The 21,804-nt window shown below is 40.6% G+C and overlaps 1 protein-coding gene across 2 annotated transcripts in view; it reads right to left on the bottom strand.

Moving 5' to 3' along the window:
- AGPS (alkylglycerone phosphate synthase) overlaps positions 1–21,804 on the bottom strand; it is a 705,364-nt gene that overhangs the window by 583,912 nt on the left and 99,648 nt on the right. The window lies entirely within an intron of this gene.

The following is a 21,804-nucleotide window of genomic DNA, read 5'->3' as shown; positions in this document are numbered from 1 at the left end:
AGACATATGCATATGGCAGCAGCATTTGTAAAAATGTTTTTAACAATGTTATACATTACATACTATAGGTCACAAGTTTTTCCAATAGTTTTACACTGCCACAAATACTACTGTATACAGTGCTTAAGGCACGCTCAGGCGCGTGAGCTTACTTGGGTATACTCTTCAACAAAGGATACCAAGAGAAAAAACAACATTTATGCTTACAAGTTAAATTAAATTAAAGGACCAGTAAACACAGTAGATTTGCATAATCAACAAATGCAAGATAACAAGACAATACAATAGCATTTACTCTGAATTTCAAATGAGAAGTAGATTTTTTTTATAACAAATTTCAAAGTTATTTATGTTTCCACTTCCCCTGTACCATGTGATAGCAATCAGTCAATCGCAAATGCATATACGTATAGTCTGTGAATTCTTGCACATGCTCAGTAGGAGCTGGTGACTCAAAAAGTGTAAATATAAAAGAATGTGCACATTTTTTTTTAATGGAAGTAAATTGGAAAGTTGTTTAAAATTACATGCTGTATCTGAATCATGAAAATTTAATTTGAGCAGAGTGTCCCTTTAATTTCTTTCATGATGGTGAGAGTCCACAAGTAATCTCTTGTGGAATTTCACCTCCTGAACACTTGAAGGAAGCAAAAGCCACCCCAACCAACCAGAGCTTTAAATCCATCCCATTTACCCTGAATCCTCACACATCTAGCCAAGTAGATAGAGGAAACAGAAAAACAGGAAAGCAGAGCAAAAGACATGCCAAACAAGTACCTCCAACAACTAAACCAAAAGAAAGAGCGGTGCTTGTGGACTTTCATCAGCATGAAAATAATTAATTTATCTGGTAAGAATAAATTTTGTTATCTTTCTTCAGATGGTGAGAGTCCACGAGTCATCATGTATCAAAATCTATACCCAAGCAGTGATATCAACAAGATCTCCCAGAAATAGGGGGGAGAAACACTGAAGGAAGGTATGTTAATGATCAGGCACTATGGCCCACAGAACTTTCCTACCAAAAGCAGCCTCAGAAGTGGCAAACATCAAAGTAATAAAACATTGAAAAAGTGTGACAAAGTAGCTGCCTTGTAAATTTGATCAATAGATGCCTCAATACAAAAGGCACAAGAAGTGGCAACTGCTGCAGTAGAATGAGCAGTAATGCGCTAAGGGGGTAGTCTTCCCCACATTCCAATATGCATTCTGACTTAAAGCTTTAAGCCAAGCAGCTACAGTAATAGCTGTAGCTTTCTGCCCTTTGAAAGGCCCAGAAAAATCAACTAAAAGAGAGGAAGAAAGCCTGAAATCTTTTGCAACTTCATCATAATATTTGACGACTCTCAAACATGCAAGTTGTGAAGAAGTCACCACAATTTCCTAGATGACAGTATCTGTAGATAAGACCTTAGGGACAAAGGAATAGCTAGTGCAAAGAAAAGCCTGATCCTAATGAAAAAGGAAGTGTGTATGTAAGACAAAGTTGAAAGCCCAGAAACTGTTCTGGCAGAAGAAATAGCCAGAAGAAAAAGAACCTTCCAAAATAAAAGTTGAAGTTATATACCATGCATAGGCTCAAATAGAAGTGATTGAAGAACCCTCAAAACCAGAATAAGATTTAAAGAAAGTAGAAACTGGACAAGTCGCTGGTTTAATTTCTGATTAGAAAGTGAACAAAGGAAAATCTGGAAATTTGGAATTTTAGCAATTCTCTTATAGAACAAAATGGAAAAAAGACAAGATCTGACCCTTAAGAGAACAAGCTGATGAACCCTTTTCCAAACTCTCCTGCAGGAACTCCAGAACGGTATCCTTTCCAAGTACACCAAGGTAAAAAGGTTTTCCAAAACGTATAATAGTGGTTTCCTAGCCTGAATCAAGGTGTCAACAACCTCAAGGATATATGAAACAGCCTATTTCCTTACTATAATAAAAAACAAACTAAGCAATGGCTTATATTAATAGACATCATGGTAATATGAATTCATAAATTTTAGAAGGATTTTAAGTTTTATTTATTTTTCATGGCACATATCTTAAAGGGACAAGCAACACCAGAATTATTTTTGTTTAAAAAGATAGATAATCCCTTTATTACCCATTCCCCAGTTTTGCATAACCGACAGTTATTATAATACACGTTTTACCTCTGTAATTACCTTGTATCTATGCCTCTGCAAACTGCCCCCTTATTTCAGTTCTTTTGACAGACTTGCAATTTAGCCAATCAGTGCTCACTCCTAGGTAACTTCACGTGCATGAGCTCAATGTTATCTATCTGAAACACATGAACTAATGTCCTCTAGTGGTGAAAAACTGTCAAAATGCATTTAGATTGGAGGCGGCCTTCAAGGTCTAAGAAATTAGTATAGGTTTACCTTTCAACTAAGAAAACCAAGTGAACAAAGCAAAATTGGTGATAAAAGTACATTGGAAAGTTGTCATAAAACCTCTAAAGTAATACAAGCTGGTGTAATGCCCATCCTGAGAAAGTCTGCCTCCCAACTGTTGACACCTCGAAAGTGGATGCAGAAAACTTCCCTCATTGCCAAGGAGCTGCAAGTTCCTTCCTTATAATTATTGTAAACCAGTTGTTAGCCACTGCCGTGACCTTGACTGACTAGAATAATTTGAAAAAAAAAGTTTATGGTCAACTTTGCCTCCTGAGAAGACCACACTCCCTGCTCTCTCCAATACCCCAAGATTGCACCTAACCCTAAAAAGGTGGCATCTGTGGCAATCACTGCCCACACTGGCAGAAGAAAAGAGGCCCCCGAACCAAGAAATGGTCTACCACCAAGTTAGAGACTCTCTTAACCCGTGATCTAGCCAGATTTTTTGAGAAAGATCCTTGTAGTTCCCATTCCGCTAACACAATGTTTTCAATTGGAGGGACTAAAAATGAAATCTGGCAAATTTAACTATGAAGATGAGCGTAGGCCTATTGTAACTTTAGACTGCGCTGATCTGTCAGTGTATGGGACACAGCAAGATTAAAAAAAAGGGTGCCTGTACCAAAAGATTATCCAAGTAAGGAACTACATAGATTCCTTTAACTCGAACCACAAACAGAGCTCCTAGAACCTTTGCAAAAACTCTAGGTGCTATAGCCGATTGGACGGAAGAGCCACAAACTGATAATGCTAGTCTAGAAAACAAATCCCAGGAACCTGACATGATCCCTGTGAATAGGAATATGTAAATAAATATCCTTTTAAGTCTATGGTAGACATACACTGACCAGCTTGCACTAAAGGACAAGAGGTCACAATTTAAGGCTGGAGGAAAGGAGATTTAATCTCCTGCAACATAAATGTTTTTTCACTGTAAGAGCAATCAAATTGTGGAACTCATTACCTGAGGATGTAGTAAATGCCAAAACAGACACATTTAAAAATTGTTTAGATACATTTCTGTCTAGAAACAGAATTCAGGGATATGACTGCTAGTGTTAAATGGGTCACCTTTTATATGGGATTCAACGTAAGATTAACTGGAGCTTTTTTGTAAGTATACTAAGATTTGTAAAGGTTGAACTCTATGGACTTCTGTCTTTTTTAAACCTTCTTACCAAGAGGGCACTGTGAGGCAGATCATTTAGAAACCCCTCTTAACAACAAGTAGATCAACACATCAACTTATATGGCACTTCATCAAGGAGGTAAAATAAATTACGGAGGATTCAGGGGATGTGGGAGGTATTTAAAGCTCTGGTAGGTTGGGGTGTGTTTTGCCTCTACCTAGAGGTTGGGACAGGAATTCCCACACGTGAGTACTCGTGGACTCTCAACATCTGATGAAAGAAAAGTAAATTTGGTAACAGATGTAAACTGGAAAATTGATTCAAATTGCACACTATGATAGTTTAATTTAGATTTTCATGTCCCTGTAATTCATTAATTGGAAAATAATTTAGAAGAATTAATAATCTCCCAACTGATTCTAATTCACAACAAATATGACAAAATGTTTAGAACAAATCTTGTTTAAGTATCGTTTGACTCTTCACTGGTTAGTTTGCACAAAAGGAACCACACCTATGGAGTGCTGTAAGCCACTGCATTGCATGCCATGTAAAGTCATTGTGCCGTGCCAGAGGCCTCACTCTATAGGTTGCTCTCCCAAGGTCTAGTAAAATGTGAACACAGTGTTATGTGGAGAAGCAGTAATGGAAAGAGCACACACAAGATCTGAACAACAGAGGAGGCAATAAAGATTCTTATATTCACATAAAAAGGCCTCAAACCAATAAGCTCTAGCTGCAAGTGCTGTTAACTTCCAGTTTTTCTATAATGCCATGTGCTATACATCTTAATCTGTAACATATCTTTACTACCAAGCTGTTATCAGTCACTAATATGAAATATATTGCCGACCTGTAGGATCCATTCATATAAAATTTATGCCTGATATTAATAAATCTCTTACTATTCTTTCTCAGAAAAAAGTTTGACACAAAAATGACCTACTATGACAGGAATTGACAGCTTGATTTGAAACTAAGCAGCCACACATCATACTTGGAAAACATAATTTATGTAAGAACCTGATAAATTCATTTTTTTCATATTGGCAAGAGTCCATGAGCTAGTGACGTATGGGATATACAATCCTACCAGGAGGGGCAAACTTTCCCAAACCTCAAAATGCCTATAAATACACCCCTCACCACACCCACAATTCAGTTTAACGAATAGCCAAGTAGTGGGGTGATAAAATAAGGAGTAAAAAAGCATACAAAAAGAGGAACTGGAAATAAAATTGTGCTTTTTATACACAAATCATAACCATGTAATTGGCAAGAGTCCATGAGCTAGTGACGTATGGGATAGAAATACCTAAGATGTGGAAGACCACAGAAGAGTTACTAGAGAGGGAGGGATAAAATTAAAAAAAACATAAATTTATGTAAGAACTTACCTGATAAATTAATTTCTTTCATATTGGCAAGAGTCCATGAGCTAGTGACGTATAGGATATACAATCATACCAGGAGGGGCAAAGTTTCCCAAACCTCAAAATGCCTATAAATACACCCATCACCACACCCACAATTCAGTTTAATTTATAGCCAAGTAGTGGGGTGATAGAAAAAGGAGTAAAAAGGAGTAAAAAGCATCAAAAAAGGAACTGGAAATATAATTGTGCTTTATACAAAAAAACATAACCACCATAAAAAGGGTGGGTCTCATGGACTCTTGCCAATATGAAAGAAATGAATTTATCAGGCAAGTTCTTACATAAATTATGTATTCTTTCATGTAATTGGCAAGAGTCCATGAGCTAGTGACGTATGGGATAGTAATACCCAAGATGTGGAACTCCACAGAAGAGTCAATGGAGAGGGAGGGATAAAATAAAAACAGCCATTTTCCACTGAAAAATTAAATCCACAACCAAAAGAATACGTTTTTCTTATAATTGAAAAGAAAAAAACTTAAAACATAAGCAGAGGAATCAAACTAAAACAGCTGCCTGAAGAACTTTTCTACCAAAAACTGCTTCAGAAGAGGCAAATACATCAAAATGGTAGAATTTAGTAAATGTATGCAAAGAAGACCAAGTTGCTGCTTTGCAAATCTGATCAACTGAAGCTTCATTCTTAAAAGCCCACAAAGTGGAGACTGATCTAGTAGAATGAGCTGTGATTCTCTGAGGCGGGGCCTGACCCAACTCCACATAAGCCTTATGAATTAAAAGCTTTAACCAAGATGCCAAGGAAATGGCAGAAGCTTTCTGACCTTTCCTAGAACCAGAAAAAGACAACAAATAGACTAGAAGTCTTCCTGAAATATTTAGTAGCTTCAACATAATATTTCAAAGCTCTTACAACATCCAGAGAACGTAAGGATCTCTCCAAAGAATTCTTAGGATTAGGACACAAAGATGGGACAACAATTTCCCTATTAAAGTTGTTAGAATTCACAACTTTAGGTAAAAATTAAATGAAGTACACAAAACTGCCTTATCTTGATGAAAATTCAGAAAAAGGTGACTCACAAGAAAGAGCAGATAATTCAGAAACTTTTCTAGCAGAAGAGATAGCCAAAAGGAACAACACTTTCCAAGAAAATAGTTTAATATCCAAAGAATGCATAGGCTCAAACTGAGGAGCCTGTAAAGCTCTCAGAACCAAATTAAGACTCCAAGGAGAAGAGATTTATTAATGACAGGCTTGATATGATGGACCAAAGCCTGAACAAAACAGTGAATATCAGGAAGTTTAGCAATATTTCTGTGAAATAAAACAGAAAGAGCAGAAATTTGTCCCTTCAAGGAACTTGCAGACAAACCTTTATCCAAACCATCCTGAAGAAACTGTAAAATTCTAGGAATTCTAAAAGAATGCCAGGAGAATTTTTGAAAAGAACACCATGAAATATAAGTCTTCCAAACTCAGAGAAACCTCTATGACTAAGCACTAAGCGTTCAATTTCCATACCGTCAAATTTAATGATTTGAGATACTGATGGAAAAACGGTCCTTGAGACAGAAGATCTGGTCTTAAAGGAAGTGGCAATGGTTGACAACTGGACATTGGGACAAGGTCCACATACCAGAACCTGTGAGGCCATGCTGGTGCTACCAGAAACACAAACAAATGTTCCATGATGATCTTGGAGATTACCTTTGGAAGAAGAAGTAGAGGGCGGGAAGATATAAGCTCGTTGGTAAAACCAAGGAACTGCTAACGCATCCACCGACTTCGCCTGAGGATCCCTGGACCTGGACAGGTACCTGGGACGTTTCTTGATCAGATGGGAAGCCATCAGATCTATTTCTGGAAGAACCCACATCTGAACAATCTGAAAAAACATCTGGATGGAGTGACCACTCCCCCGTATGTAAAGTCTGACGGCTGAGATAATCCACTTTACAATTGTCTACACCTGGGATATGTACCGCAGAAATTAGACAAGAGCTGGATTCCGCCCAAGCAAGTATCTGAGATACTTCTTTCATAGCTAGGGGACAGCGAGTCCCACCCTGATGATTGACATATGCCACGCCACAGTTGTGACATTGTCAGTCTGAAAACAAATGAATGGTTCTCTCTTCAATAGAGGTCAAACCTGAAAAGCCCTGAAAATAGCACGGAGTTCTAAAATATTGATTGGTAACCTCGCCTCTTGAAATTTCCAAACCCCTTGTGCTGTCAGAGATCCCCAGACAGCTCCCCAACCTGAAAGACTTGCATCTGTTGTAATTACAGTCCAGGTTGGAAGAACAAAGGAGGCCCCTTGAATTATGCGATGGTGGTCTAACCACCAAGTCAGAGAGAGTCGAACATTGGGATTTAAGGATATTAATTGTGATATTTTTGTATAATCTCTGCACCATTTATTCAGCATACAAAGCTGGAGAGGTCTCATATGAAAATGAGCAAAGGGGATTGCGTCCGATGCTGCAGTCATGAAACCTAAAACTTCCATGCACAAAGCCACTGAAGGGAATGACTGAGACTGAAGGTTCCTACAAGCTGAAACCAATTTTATTCATCTCTTGTCTGTTAGAGAAAGAGTCAGACACTGAATCTATCTGGAAACCTAAAAAGGTGACCCTTGTCTGAGGAATCAAAGAACTTTTTGGTAAATTGATCCTCCAACCATGTCTTTGAAGAAGCAACACTAGTTGATTTGTGTGAGATTCTGCAGAATGTAAAGACTGAGCTAGTACCAAGATATCGTCCAAATAAGGAAACACAGCAATATCCTTTTCTCTGATTACAGAGAGTAGGGCATCGAGAACTTTTGAAAAAAACAGAATTTATGCTTACCTGATAAATTACTTTCTCCAACGGGATAAATTACTTTCTCCAACGGTGTGTCCGGTCCACAGCGTCATCCATTACTTGTGGGAATATTCTCTTCCCCAACAGGAAATGGCAAAGAGCACAGCAAAAGCTGCCCATATAGCCCCTACTCAGGCTCCGCCCCCCAGTCATTCGACCGACGGTTAGGAGAAAAAAAGGAGAAACTATAGGGTGCCATGGTGACTGTAGTGTATAGAGAAAGAAATTTAACAAACCTGATTAAAAAACCAGGGCGGGCCGTGGACCGGACACACCGTTGGAGAAAGTAATTTATCAGGTAAGCATAAATTCTGTTTTCTCCAACATTGGTGTGTCCGGTCCACGGCGTCATCCATTACTTGTGGGAACCAATACCAAAGCTTTAGGACACGGATGAAGGGAGGGAGCAAATCAGGTTACCTAAACGGAAGGCACCACGGCTTGCAAAACCTTGCTCCCAAAAATAGCCTCTGAAGAAGCAAAAGTATCAAATTTGTAGAATTTGGCAAAAGTGTGCAGAGAAGACCAAGTCGCTGCCTTACATATCTGATCAACAGAAGCCTCGTTCTTGAAGGCCCATGTGGAAGCCACAGCCCTAGTAGAGTGAGCTGTGATTCGTTCAGGAGGATGCCGTCCGGCAGTCTCATAAGCCAATCGGATGATGCTTTTCAGCCAGAAAGAGAGGTAGCAGTAGCTTTTTGTCCTCTCCTCTTACCAGAATAAACAACAAACAAAGATGAAGTTTGTCTATAATCCTTTGTTGCGTCTAAATAGAACTTTAAAGCACGGACCACATCTAAATTGTGTAGCAAACATTCCTTCTTTGAAACTGGATTTGGACACAGAGAAGGAACAACTATTTCCTGGTTAATATTCTTGTTGGAAACTACTTTTGGAAGAAAACCAGGTTTAGTACGCAAAACAACCTTATCTGAATGGAACACTAGATAAGGTGGATCACACTGCAAAGCAGATAATTCAGAAACTCTTCTAGCAGAAGAAGTAGCAACCAAAAACAGAACTTTCCAAGATAGTAACTTGATATCTATGGAATGTAAAGGTTCAAACGGAACCCCATGAAGAACTGAAAGAACTAAATTTAGACTCCAAGGAGGAGTCATGGTTCTGTAAACAGGTTTGATTCTGACCAAAGCCTGTACAAAAGCTTGTACATCTGGCACAGCTGCCAGTCGTTTGTGTAACAACACAGATAAAGCAGAAATCTGTGGACCCATGACTCCAAGGAGGAGTCATGGGTCTGTAAACAGGTTTGATTCTGACCAAAGCCTGTACAAAAGCTTGTACATCTGGCACAGCTGCCAGACGTTTGTGTAACAACACAGATAAAGCAGAAATCTGTCCTTTTAGGGAACTCGCTGACAACCCTTTATCCAAACCTTCTTGGAGAAAGGAGAGTATCTTAGGAATTTTAATCTTACTCCAGGAGAATCCCTTGGATTCACACCAACAGATATATTTTTTCCATATTTTATGGTAAATCTTTCTAGTCACAGGTTTTCTGGCTTGAACCAGAGTATCTATCACTGAATTTGAAAACCCACGCTTGGATAAAATCAAGAAACTAGATTTGGATGTTCGAATGGACCTTGTACTAGAAGATCCTGTCTCAAAGGTAGCTTCCATGGTGGAGCCGATGACATATTCACCAGGTCTGCATACCAAGTCCTGCGTGGCCACGCAGGAGCTATCAGAATCACCGAGGCCTTTTCCTGTTTGATCCTGGCTACGAGCCTGGGAAGGAGAGGAAACGGTGGAAACACATAAGCTAGGTTGAACGACCAAGGCGCCACTAATGCATCCACTAGAGTCGCCTTGGGATCCCTGGATCTGGACCCGTAGCAAGGAACCTTGAAGTTCTGACGAGACGCCATCAGATCCATGTCTGGAATGCCCCATAATTGGGTTAACTGGGCAAAGACCTCCGGGTGGAGTTCCCACTCCCCCGGATGGAAAGTCTGACGACTCAGATAATCCGCCTCCCAGTTGTCTACTCCTGGGATGTGAATTGCAGATAGATGGCAGGAGTGATCCTCCGCCCATTTGATGATCTTGGATACCTCTCTCATCGCCAAGGAACTCTTTGTTCCTCCCTGATGGTTGATGTAAGCTACAGTCGTCATGTTGTCCGACTGGAATCTTATGAATCCGGCCTTTGCTAGTTGAGGCCAAGCCCGGAGAGCATTGAATATCGCTCTCAGTTCCAGGATGTTTATCGGAAGAAGAGACTCTTCCCGAGACCATAGACCCTGAGCTTTCAGGGAATCCCAGACCGCGCCCCAGCCTAATAGACTGGCGGCGGTCGTGACAATGACACACTCTGGTCTGCGGAAACTCATTCCCTAAGACAGGTGATCCTGAGTCAACACTACAAATTTATCTTGAACTCCTACTACTTAATTTCCATAAGCAACACTACTTCTCTACTCTTATCTCTAATCTTTCTTCAAACCCAAAACATTTGTTCTCCACTTTCAATACTCTTCTCCGCCCTCCCCCACCTCCTAATAAAACTTCTCTATCAGCTCAAGACTTTGCCAACCACTTCAATAACAAAATCAACTCCATCAGAAATGAAATCAGCTCTCAACATAATTCCATTCTCTCACCCCCTCAAATGCTCTCAATCAACCACAACCCACATAACCTTAAACTTAGCTCATTCTCCCCTGTTACTGAAGAAGAAGTTTCGGAACTTATACTGCGCTCTCACCTCACTACCTGTCCCCTTGACCCTATCCCCTCACAGCTACTCCCCTCCCTCTCTGCCACCCTTAACCCTATACTCACACACACTTTCAACCTCTCCTTCAGCACCGGTATATGTCCCACATTGCTGAAACATGCACTGGTCACACCTATACTCAAAAAACCTTACCTTGATCCTACCTCCCCATCCAACTACCGCCCTATTTCCCTCCTCCCTCTTGCAACAAAGCTTCTAGAAAAACTAGCTTATGCACGCCTATCCCATTTCCTTACAATAAACTCCCTCCTTGACCCATTGCAATCTGGATTTCATCCCCATCACTCCACAGAAACAGCAATTGTTAAGGTTACCAATGACCTACTTACAGCAAAATCAAAAGGCCACTTCTCTCTGATTATTCTCCTTGATCTGTCCGCAGCCTTTGACACTGTTGACCACCCTCTCTTGCTCCAAACCCCCCAATCCTTCGGTATATGTGACACAGCCCTCTTGTGGCTCTCTTCCTACCTGTCAAACCGTACCTTTAGTGTAGCCTTCTCTGGGGCCTCCTCTGCCTCGTTACCACTTTCTGTCAGAGTACCGCAAGGCTCTGTCCTCGGTCCCCTTCTCTTCTCAATCTACACGTCATCACTAGGTTCCCTAATAAAGTCCCATGGTTTACAATATCATTTGTATGCTGACGACACCCAAATCTACTTCTCTGCACCAGACCTTTCTCCTTCCTTGCTAACCCGTGTCACTAACTGTCTTTCTCACATCTCCAACTGGATGTCCTCTCACTACCTCAAGCTAAATTTCTCCAAAACCGAGCTCCTTATTTTCCCCCTTCTTCAAAAGTCTCCACCCCCAATCTCTCTATAACTGTCGACAACTCCATCATTACCCCTACCCCGCATGCCCGATGTCTCTGTGTCATATTTGACTCAGATCTTTCCTTCACTCCTCACATTCAGTCTTTGGCTAAAGCCTGCCGCTCCCACCTTAAAAACATCTCTAAAAATTAGACACTTCCTTACACAAGACACAACTAAGGTTTTAATCCACTCTCTCATCCTCTCCCGCCTCGATTACTGCAACTCTGTCCTCACTGGTCTCCCCACCTGCCACCTAGCTCCTTTACAATCCTTAATGAATGCCTCTGCCAGACTCATCTTCCTTACAAGTCGCTCTTCATCTGCTGCACCTCTCTGCCAATCTCTTCACTGGCTTCCTCTTGCCTCTAGGATCAAACACAAAATTCTCACTCTGACATACAAAGCCCTCAACTGCACTGCTCCCCCCTATATCTCAGACCTTGTCTTCAGATACTCTCCCTCTCGTCCCCTTCGCTCTGCTCACGACCTCCTACTCTCCTCCTCTCGTCACCTCATCACACTCCCATTTACAGGACTTCTCCAGACTGGCTCCCATCTTGTGGCTCTCTCTGCCTCGCTCCACAAGACTCTCTTCTAGTTTTAAAAGCTTCAAGTGCTCCCTAAAGACTCTACTGTTCAGGGATGCATACAACCTACGCTAACCTTTCTTTATACCAGTTCCTCTCCTCCATTGCTATCCCCTGAACCCCCCTAGCATGTAAGCTTAAGAGTCCAGCTGTTTGTTGATCACCTTCTCAAGAGCTGACTACAACAGTGCAACTCTTGGCAGGGCCCTCTACCCATTTGATCCCAATAACTGTTTGTTTTGTACTCCGCCTTTGTTAATAGCGCTGCGGAATCTGTTGGCGCTCTACAAATAACCGATAATAATAATAATAATAATAATAATAATAAATAGAAAAGAGAATCTCAGAAACGGATAGTGGTCTGGATGAATAGGAATTTGAAGATATGCATCTTGTAAGTCTATTGTGGACATATGACCTTGCTGGACAAAAGGCAAAATAGTCCTCAGTCACCATATTGAAAGTTGGTACTTTTACAAAACGGTTAAAAAATTTCAGATCCAGAACTGGCCTGAATGAATTTTCTTTCTTTGGGACAATGAATAGATTTGAATAAAATCCCAGACCCTGTTCCTGAAACGGAACTGGTATAATTACCCTTGAAAGCTCTAGCTCTGAAACACTTCAGAAAAGCCTGAGCCTTCACTGGATTTGCTGGAATGTGTGAGAAAAAATCTTCTCACAGGAGGTCTCATTCTGAATTCTATTCGATACCCTTGAGAGACAATGCTCTGAATCCAACGATTTTGGACAGAATCTGCCCAAATGTTCTGGAAAAAATTTAATATGCCCCCCCCCCACCACCAGCTGAACTGGAATGAGGGCCGCACCATCATGCAGACTTGGGGGCTGGCTTTTGTTTCTTAAAAGGCTTGGATTTATTCCAACATGAAGAAGGCTTCCAATTGGAACCAGACTCTTTGGGGGAAAGATTTGGTTTCTGTTCCGTATTCTGTCGAAAGTAACGAAAATTATTAGAAGCTTTAGATTTACCTTTAGATCGTTTATCCTGAGGTAAAAAAACTCCCTCCCCCAGTGACAGTTGAAATAATTGAATCCAATTGAAACCAAATAAATTGTTACCTTGGAAAGAAAGAGATAGTAATCTAGACTTAGATACTATGTCAGCATTCCAATATTTGAGCCACAAAGCTCTTCTAGCTAAAATAGCTAGACATAGATTTAACATCACTTTTGATGATATCAAAAATAGCATCACAGATAAAATGATTAGCATGTTGAAGCAAGCGAACAATGCTAGAAAAATCAGAATCTGTTTCCTGTTGCGCTAAGCTTTCCAACCAGAAGGTTGATGCAGCCGCAACATCAGCTATAGAAATTGCAGGCTGGAGAAGATAGCCAGAAAATAAATAAGCTTTCCTTACATAAGATTCAAGTTTCCTATCTAAAGGATCCTTAAAGGAAGTATGATCTTCCAAAGGGATAGTAGTACGTTTGGCAAGAGTATAAATAGCCCCATCAACTTTGGGGATTTTTTTCCCAAAACTCCAATCTGGCTGCTGGTAAAGGATACAACTTTTTAAACCTAGAAGAAGGAATGAAAGTACCACCAGGCCTATTCCATTCCTTTGAAATCATATCAGAAATAGCATCAGGAACTGGAAAAACCTCTGGAGTAACCACAGGAGGTTTATAAACAGAATTTAAACGTTTAATAGTTTTAATATCAAGAGGACTAGTTTCCCCAATATCCAAAGTAATTAACACTTCTTTCAACAAGGACCGAATATACTCCATCTTAAAGAGATAAGTAGTTTTGTCAGTGTCAATATCTGAGGTAGGATCTTCTAAATCAGATAGATCCTCATCAGAGGAGGATAATTCAATATGTATTTGGTCATTTGAAAATTCATCATCTTTATGAGAAGATTTAAAAAACCTTTAACGTTTATTAGAAGGCGGAATGGCAGACAAAGCCTTCTGAATCGCATCAGCAATAAAATCTTTTATATTCACAGGGATATCATGTACATTAGATGTTGAAGGAACAACAGGCATAGTACTAGTACTGATGGATACATTCTCTGCATGTAAAAGCTTATCATGACAACTGTTACATACTACAGTTGGAGATATAATCTCTGCTAACTTACAACAGATACACTTATCTTTGGTTGAAATGTTATCAGGCAGCAGGAATCCAACAGTGGTTTCTGAGACAGGATCAGACTGAGACTGCAAATGTTAGAGAAAAAAGCAAAATTATCAATTTCTTTATATAGCAGTTTCAGGAATGGGAAAAAATGCAAACAGGATAGCCCTCTGAGCATAAAAAAAGGCAAGAGGCATATAGGAAGTGGGGTTTAAATAATAAAATTATTTGTCGCCAAGTATGACGAGCAACGCAAAACAAATTTTTTTTGGCGTTAACAACATCTGCAAATGACGCAACTCGCGTCATAACGGATGCAATCTTGTGCAAGGAAACCTGGCGTCAACTAAGATGCTGGAAATGACGAATTTGCGTCACCGAACGTACCTTTGCGCCAAAAAAATTCTCACGCCAAGAATGACAAAATAAATATCAGCATTTTGCGGCCTCGCAAACCTAAATTTTGCACGCAAAAATTTATTAAAACAGTCAATTTTGAAGAAAAGACTATACCCCAGGTAAGAAAAAATTACTTCCTAAATATGTTTTTCCCAATTTTGAAACTGATAGTCTGCAAAAGGAAATATACATAAACCTTACTCATGGCAAATACAATACATATATTTAGAACTTTACATTAATACATAAAGTGCCAAACCATAGCTGAGAGTGTCTTTAAGAAATAAAAACACTTACCTAAAGACAACCATCCACATATAGCAGATAGCCAAACCAGTACTGAAACAGTTATCAGTAGAGGTAATGGAATATGAGAGTATATCATCGATCTGAAAAGGGAGGTAGGAGCTCTATGACCGATAACAGAGAACCTATGAAAAGATTTCCCGCGAGGAAAACCATAGAATTCAATAGGTGATACTCCCTTCACGTCCCTCTGACATTCACTGTACTCTGAGAAGAATCAGGCTTCAAAATGCTGAGAAGCGCATATCACAGAAGAAAATCAAGCACAACCTTAATTCACCTCCTCCATTGGAGGCAAAGTTTGTAAAACTGAATTGTGGGTGTGGTAAGGGGTGTATTTACAGGCATTTTGAGGTTTGGGAAACTTTGCCCCTCCTGGTAGGATTGTAGATCCCATACAACACTAGCTCATGGATTCTTGCCAATTACATGAAAGAAACAGCTATTTCCGCTGAAAAAAATAAATCCACAAAAAAAAAAATTTTACATAAATTTCAAAGAAACTTAAATCATATGCAGAAGAATCAAACAGACAGCTGCCTGAAGAACTTTTCTACCAAAGACTGCTTCAGAAGAAGCAAATACATCAAAATGGTAAAATTTAGTAAATGTATGCAAAGAAGACCAAGTTGCTGCTTTGCAAATCTGACCAACCGAAACTTCATTCTTAAAAGCCCAAGAAGTGGCGACTGATCTAGTAGAATGAGCTGTAATTCTCTGAGTCGGAGACTGTCCCATCTCCAAATAAGCCTTGTGAATCAAAAGTTTTAACCAAGATGCCAAAGAAATGGCAGATGCTTTCTGACCTTTCCTAGGACCAGAAAAAAACAACAGACTAGAAGTCTTCCTGAAGTCTTTAGTAGCTTCGACATAATATTTTAAAGCTCCAAAGAATGTAAAGATCTTTCAAGAGTATTCTTAGGATTAGGACACAAGGAAGGAACAACAGTTACACTACTAATGTTGTTAGAATTCACAACCTTAGGAAGAAATTTAAACGAAGTACGCCAAAACAGCCTTAGCATGATGGAAAATCAGAAAAGGAGACTCACAAGAGAGAGCAGACAATTCAGAAACTCTTCTGAGAATATAGCCAGAATGTAAATAAGCCTTCCTTAGAGAAGATTCAAATGTTCCTATCTAAAGGATCCTTAAAAGAAGTACTATCTTCCATAGGAATAGTAGTACGTTTAGCAAGAGTAGAAATAGCCCCATCAAACTTAGGGACTTTTCCCCAAAACTCTAATTTAGCCACTGGCAAAGGATACAACTTTTTAAACCTTGAAGAAGGAACAAAAGAAATACCAAGCTTAGACCATTCCTTAGCAATAACAAAAACAGGAAACACCTCAGGAGTAGTCACAGGAGGTTTACGTTAAAGACAGAATTTAAACGTTTACTGGATTTATTATCAAGAGGACCAGACTCCTCAATATCCAAAGTTATCAACACTTCTTTTAACAAGGAACAAATATACTCGATCTTAAAAATATAAGATGATTTATCAGTGTTAATGTCTGAAAACACCTTTTACGTTTATTTGAAGGCAGAATAGCAGACATTGCCTTCTGTATCGCATCAGCAATATAATTTTTCATATCAACAGGGATATCATGTACTTTAGATGCTGAAGGAACAACAGATACTGTACTAGCACTAATAGAAAGCTTTTCTGCATGCAAAAGCTTATCATGACAACTGTTACATACTACAGCTGGAGATATAATCTCCACTATCTTACAACAGATACACTTAGCTTTGGTAGAACTGTGTTCAGGCAGCATAGTTGCTACAGCAGCTTTTGAGACAGGATCAGATTGGGACATCCTGTAAAATGTAAAAGAAAAAATAACATTTAAACAAAAATATCCTATTTCCACATATAGCAGTTTCAGGAATGGGAAAAAATGCAAATGCTAAAATTGACAAAAGAGAAAAAAAGCATAGCCCTCTGAGCATAAAGAAGGCAAGGAGCCTATAGGAAGTGAGGTAAAATAAACAAAAAATGGTGCCAAGTATCAAGCACAATGCAAAAGGAAGTTGAAAAAATGTTTGCCACCAACAAACATGCAGAAATGACGCAACTCGCGTCATAACAAACATAATTTTGCGCCAAACAACTTGGCGTCAACTAAGACGCAGGAAATGACGAACTTGCGTCATAGGGTGTATTTATAGGCATTTTGAGGTTTGGGAAACTTTGCTCCTCCTGGTAGGATTGTATATCCCATATGTCACTAGCTCATGGACTCTTGCCAATTACATGAAAACATAATTTATGCTTACCTGATAAATTTATTTCTCTTGTGGTGTATCCAGTCCACGGATCATCCATTACTTGTGGGATATTCTCCTTCCCAACAGGAAGCTGCAAGAGGATCACCCACAGCAGAGCTGTCTATATAGCTCCTCCCCTAACTGCCACTACCAGTCATTCGACCGAAGACAAGCAAGAGAAAGGAGAAACTATAGGGTGCAGTGGTGACTGTAGTTTAAAAATAAAAAACACCTGCCTTAAAATGACAGGGCGGGCCGTGGACTGGATACACCACAAGAGAAATAAATTTCTTAGGTAAGCATAAATTATGTTTGCTCTCGTAAGGTGTATCCAGTCCACGGATCATCCATTACTTGTGGGATACCAATACCAAAGCTATACGACACGGATGAAGGGAGGGAAAAGGCAGGCGCTTCAACGGAAGGCACCACTGCCTGCAAGACCTTTCTCCCAAAAATAGCCTCAGAAGAAGCAAAAGTATCAAATTTATAGAACTTTGAAAAAGTATGAAGCGAAGACCAAGTCGCCGCCTTACAAATCTGTTCAACAGAAGCCTCATTTTTAAAAGCCCATGTGGAAGCTACCGCTCTAGTAGAATGAGCTGCAATCCTTTCAGGAGTCTGGCCAGCAGTCTCATAAGCTAAGCGTATTATACTCCTTAGCCAAAAAGAAAGAGATGTTGCTGAAGCCTTTTGGCCTCTCCTCTGTCCAGAGTAGACAACAAGCAATGCAGATGTTTGACGAAAATCTTTAGTAGCTTGTAAATAAAACTTTAAAGCACGAACCACGTCAAGATTGTGTAAAAGACGTTCCTTCTTTGAAGAAGGATTAGGACACAGTGACGGTACAACAATCTCCTGATTGATATTTTTATTAGATACCACCTTAGGTAAAAAAAAACAGGTTTGGTACGTAACACTACCTAATCTGCATGAAAAATTAGATAAGGGGAATAACATTTTAAAGCAGATAACTCCGAAACTCTTCGAGCCGAGGAGATAGCTACTAAAAACAGAACCTTCCAGGATAAGAGTTTAATATCTATGGAATGCAAAGGTTCAAACGGAACCCCTTGAAGAACCTTAAGAACTAAATTTAAACTCCAAGGCGGAGCAACAGGTTTAAACACAGGCTTGATTCTGACTAAAGCCTGACAAAACGCCTGCACGTCTGGAACCTCAGCCAGACGTTTGTGCAAAAGAATAGACAGAGCAGAAATCTGTCCTTTTAAGGAACTAGCTGACAAACGCTTCTCCAATCCTTCTTGGAGAAAAGATAATATCCTAGGAATCCTGACTTTACTCCATGATTAACCCTTGGATTCACACCAATGAAGATATTTACACCATATCTTATGATAGATTTTCCTGGTGACAGGCTTTCGCGCCTGTATTAAGGTATCAATGACCGACTCGGAGAAACCACGCTTTGATAAAATCAAGTGTTCAATCTCCAAGCAGTCAGCCGCAGAGAAATTAGATTTGGATGGTTGAAAGGACCCTGAAGTAGAAGGTCCTGCCTCAGAGGCAGAGTCCATGGTGGAAAGGATGACATGTCCACCAGATCTGCATACCAAGTCCTGCGTGGCCACGCAGGTGCTATCAAAATTACTGATGCTCTCTCCTGTTTGATCTTGGCAATCAGACGAGGGAGCAGAGGAAACGGTGGAAACACATAAGCCAGGTTGAAGGACCAAGGCCCTGCTAGAGCATCTATCAGCACTGCCTTGGGATCCCTGGACCTGGATCCGTAACAAGGAAGCTTGGCGTTCTGGCGAGACACCATGAGATCCAGTTCAGGTTTTCCCCAACGTTGAATCAACTGTGCAAACACCTCCGGATGGAGCTCCCACTCCCCCGGATGAAAAGTCTGACGACTTAAAAAATCTGCCTCCCAGTTCTCTACTCCTGGGATATGGATAGCTGATAGATGGCAAGAGTGAATCTCTGCCCATTGAATTATCTTTGAAACCTGAAGAGCATTGAATATCGCTCTTAGTTCCAGAATGTTTATTGTAAGGAGTGACTCCTCCTGAGTCCACGACCCCTGAGCCTTCAGAGAGTTCCAGACTGCACCCCAGCCCAAAAGGCTGGCATCTGTTGTTACTATTGTCCAATCTGGCCTGCGGAAGGTCATACCTTTGGACAGATGGACCCGAGATAGCCACCAGAGTAGAGAATCCCTGGTCTCTTTATCCAGATTTAGTAGAGAGGACAAATCTGTGTAATCCCCATTCCACTGACTGAGCATGCAGAGTTGCAGCGGTATGAGATGTAGGCGGGCAAACGGAACTATGTCCATTGCCGCTACCATTAAGCCGATTACTTCCATACACTGAGCCACCGAAGGGCGAGAAGTATAATAAAGAACGCGGCAGGAATTTAGAAGTTTTGACAACCTGTCCTCTGTCAGGTAAATCCTTATTTCTACAGAATCTATCAGAGTTCCCAGGAAGGAAACTCTTGTGAGAGGGGATAGAGAACTCTTCTTTTCGTTCACTTTCCACCCAGATAAATCTGGATCAAGAGACCAGGGATTCTCTTCTCTGGTGGCTATCTCGGGTCCATCTGTCCAAAGGTATGACCTTCCGCAGGCCACATTGGACAATAGTAACAACAGATGCCAGCCTTTTGGGCTGGGGTGCAGTCTGGAACTCTCTGAAGGCTCAGGGGTCGTGGACTCAGGAGGAGGCACTCCTTGCAATAAACATTCTGGAACTAAGAGCGATATTCAATGCTCTTCAGGTTTCAAAGATAATTCAATGGGCAGAGATTCACTCTTGCCATCTATCAGCTATCCATATCCCAGGAGTAGAGAACTGGGAGGCAGATTTTCTAAGTCGTCAGACTTTTCATCCGGGGGGAGTGGGAGCTCCATCCGGAGGTGTTTGCACAGTTGATTCAACGTTGGGGAAAACCAGAACTGGATCTCATGGCAGCGCCTTGGTCCTTCAACCTGGCTTATGTGTTTCCACCGTTTCCTCTGCTCCCTCGTCTGATTGCCAAGATCAAACAGGAGAGAGCATCTGTAATTTTGATAGCACCTGCGTGGCAAAGCAGGACTTGGTATGCAGATCTGGTGGACATGTCATCCTTTCCATCATTGACTCTGCCTCTGAGGCAGGACCTTCTACTTCAGGGTCCTTTCAGCCATCCAAATCTAATTTCTCTGCGGCTGACTGCTTGGAGATTGAATGCTTGATTTTATCAAAGCGTGGTTTCTCCGAGTCGGTCATTGATACCTTAATACAGGCGCGAAAGCCTGTCACCAGGAAAATCTATCATAAGATATGGTGTAAATATCTTCATTGGTGTGAATCCAAGGGTTACTCATGGAGTAAAGTCAGGATTCCTAGGATATTATCTTTTCTCCAAGAAGGATTGGAGAAGGGTTTGTCAGCTAGTTCCTTAAAAGGACAGATTTCTGCTCTGTCTATTCTTTTGCACAAACGTCTGGCTGAGGTTCTGTCAGGCTTTAGTCAGAATCAAGCCTGTGTTTAAACCTGTTGCTCCGCCTTGGAGTTTAAATTTAGTTCTTAAGGTTCTTCAAGGGTTTCCGTTTGAACCTTTGCATTCCATAGATATTAATCCTGGAAGGTTCTGTTTTTAGTAGCTATATCCTCGGCTCGAAGAGTTTTGGAGTTATCTGCTTTACAATGTGATTCCCCTTATCTCATTTTTCATGCAGATAAGGTAGTGTTACGTACCAAACCTGTTTTTTTTACCTAAGGTGGTATCTAATAAAATAATCAGGAGATTGTTGTACCGTCACTGTGTCCTAATCCTTCTTCAAAGAAGGAATGTCTTTTACACAATCTTGACGTGGTTCGTGCTTTAAAGTTTTATTTACAAGCTACTAAAGATTTTCGTCAAACATCTGCATTGTTTGTTGTCTACTCTGGACAGAGGAGAGGCCAAAAGGCTTCGGCAACCTCTCTTTCTTTTTGGCTAAGGAGTATAATATGCTAAGCTTATGAGACTGCTGGCCAACAGCCTCCTGAAAGGATTACAGCTCATTCTACTAGAGCGGTAGCTTCCACATGGGCTTTTAAAAATGAGGCTTCTGTTGAACAGATTTGTAAGGCGGCGACTTGGTCTTCGCTTCATACTTTTTCAAAGTTCTATAAATTTGATACTTTTGCTTCTTCGGAGGCTATTTTTGGGAGAAAGGTCTTGCAGGCAGTGGTGCCTTCCGTTTAAGCGCCTGCCTTGTCCCTCCCTTCATCCGTGTCCTATAGCTTTGGTATTGGTATCCCACAAGTAATGGATGATCCGTGGACTGGATACACCTTACAAGAGAAAACATAATTTATGCTTACCTGATAAATTTATTTCTCTTGTGGTGTATCCAGTCCACGGCCCGCCCTGTCATTTTAAGGCAGGTGTTTTTTAATTTTTAAACTACAGTCACCACTGCACCCTATAGTTTCTCCTTTCTCTTGCTTGTCTTCGGTCGAATGACTGGTAGTGGCAGTTAGGGGAGGAGCTATATAGACAGCTCTGCTGTGGGTGATCCTCTTGCAGCTTCCTGTTGGGAAGGAGAATATCCGTTTTTGCTTTTAAATCTTAGCGGAGAGCTTGTAAGTGAGTGCTGGACTTTCTCTGTGTGTTGTATTAATTTGCTTTGTAATTTTCCCTATGGTTTCTGCACCCAGACCTGTCTGGGGTTAACTGCCTGTGACTCTGGGGACAGCACAGCTTCCTGTGAGTGCCGGTGAGCATCCAGGGATGAGCATGTTGCAGGG

The sequence above is a fragment of the Bombina bombina genome, chromosome 1 (genome assembly GCF_027579735.1).
Source record: "Bombina bombina isolate aBomBom1 chromosome 1, aBomBom1.pri, whole genome shotgun sequence".
NCBI classification, from domain to species: Eukaryota; Metazoa; Chordata; class Amphibia; order Anura; family Bombinatoridae; genus Bombina; species Bombina bombina.
Note: the sequence above shows the minus strand (reverse complement) of the source record. Positions and strands in the feature narration are given on the sequence as shown.